The sequence below is a fragment of the Alligator sinensis genome, unplaced genomic scaffold, assembly GCF_000455745.1.
Source record: "Alligator sinensis unplaced genomic scaffold, ASM45574v1 scaffold778_1, whole genome shotgun sequence".
Taxonomy (NCBI): domain Eukaryota; kingdom Metazoa; phylum Chordata; order Crocodylia; family Alligatoridae; genus Alligator; species Alligator sinensis.
The window spans coordinates 271,718-273,760 of NW_005842946.1; positions in this window are offsets into that span (position 1 = coordinate 271,718).

Below are 2,043 nucleotides of genomic sequence, written 5' to 3' on the forward strand. Positions count from 1 at the left end.
CCGCTGCATGTGAGCCCCCGCACCCACATCCCTCACCGTGGCTGCAGAATCAGCCACGGAGCTGTGCTCCGGCTGCATGCCAGTCTCCCTCTCCTCCTCCTCTGGGTAGGCAGCCAGGCAGCATGTGTGCAGCCTGCACATGGCGGGCACCACCACACTGTGCCCCACATCGCTTGCCTGCAAAGTTCCCCTGCAGAGGGGCACCCTTGCCCTCACCCCCTGGCCCTGCTTCCAGTTGTGATGTGCTACCTGGGGCCGGCAGCACCCTCCATTCCCTCAGCCCCCAACCATCTTCTCCAGCCCTGCCCCACAGCTCCCAAGCCCCACTTACTTCTAGGATCCAGGGGTGAAGGGCATGGGTCTACGGTGGCAGCACTTGCCCACAAAACCCCCCCACCCTGAATGCAACCGCCACCACCCTGCACCGCCATGGCGCTGTGCAGCTGGTTGCAGGGCATGCCGCTGCATGCAAGCCCCCCGTTTCACCCCATGGCCGGGCAGCACCTATGTGGTCTGCACATGGTGACTGCCACCACACTGTTGCTGCCGCGCCCTGTGCCACTTGCCCACAAAGCCATGCAGGTGGCTGTGGGATGGTAGCACAGGGCGCAATGGCAGAGTTGCTGTGGCAGCCTCTGTGTGCGAACCTCCTGTCAGGCTGACCAGCATGTGTGTGGCCCACAGAGAGGCACCCCTGCCCTCACCCCTGGCTTTGCTCCTGGGAGTGGGCACAGGGGCACACTCCCAACCCCTCTTGATCTACCCCCTCTAGCACCTTCCCTTTCCCCTCGCTTGCCCCTTCCTCCCACACACACTTACCTGCTGGGGTGGATGTCAGTGTCCATGTCTGCAGGTCTGGGGGGCTGTTGCAAGGGGCATCAGGAGGGCTGTTGAGACTGTGGTGGGGAGTGCGGGGCACCAGCAGCACTGGGAGGGGCTGTGGGGGGCCTTTAATTTTTATCACGGATTTTGGGTTTTTAGTCAGAGAATTTGCAATTTTTAATCAGAGAAAACCAGGATCCCTGGTGATAATGCAATGTATATGTGCAAAGCTTGCTTTCATGTGCTCCCTGGAATGATGCCCATGCAATTCATGTCACTTGCAATGAACATATCTGTTCTTTAGTTACATCTGCTGCACATATTTTTCTGATGTGGATAACCTGGTTTCCTCTTTTAAAAAAGTGTTCAAATATTGTCTAGGCCATAAGCTTCGATACAGGGAGTCTGTAAACTAGCTAATGTGGTCCCCATTTATAAGAAAGGGAGAAAGGAGGACCCAGGAAACTATAAGCCCATAAGCCTCACTTGGTCTTGGGGAAAATCCTTGAAAAAATTATTGAGGATCACATCTGTGAGGGGCCAGCAGGGGAGATCATGCCCAGGGGAAATCAACATGGGTTCATCAAAGACAGGTCCTGCCAGACCAACCTGATGGTCTTTTATGACCAGGTAACTAAATCCCTGGATGATGGTGTCGCCATGGACATGGTCTTTCTGGACTTTAAGAAGGCCTTTGACACTGTCTCTTACCCCATTCTCATTAATAAATTGAGCAACTGTGGCATTGATGCCTACACAGTTGGATGGGTCAGAAACTGGCTGATGGGGCGCACCCAGAGAGTGGTGGTGGACGGGTTGTATTTGACCTGGCGGGATGTGAATAGTGGGGTCCCCCAGGGCTCGGTCCTGGGGCCTACACTGTTCAACATCTTCATCAGCAACTTGGACAAGGGGGTGGAAAACACATTGTCCAAGTTTAACAGTGACACCAAGATATGGGGAGAGGCAGGCACCCTCGAAGGGAGAGAGAAGCTGCAATTAGATTTAGACAGACTACAGAAGTGGGAGGATGGTAATAGGATGGGCTTCAATGTGGGTAAGTGCAGGGTGATGCACCTGGGGAGAAGGAATCCACAGCATACATACAAGCTGGGGAGCTCCCTCCTTGAGAGCACAGAGGCGGAAAGTGATCTTGGAGTCATTATTGACTCCAAGATGAACATGAGCCGCCAATGCCAGACCACAGCCGGCAAAGCCAAC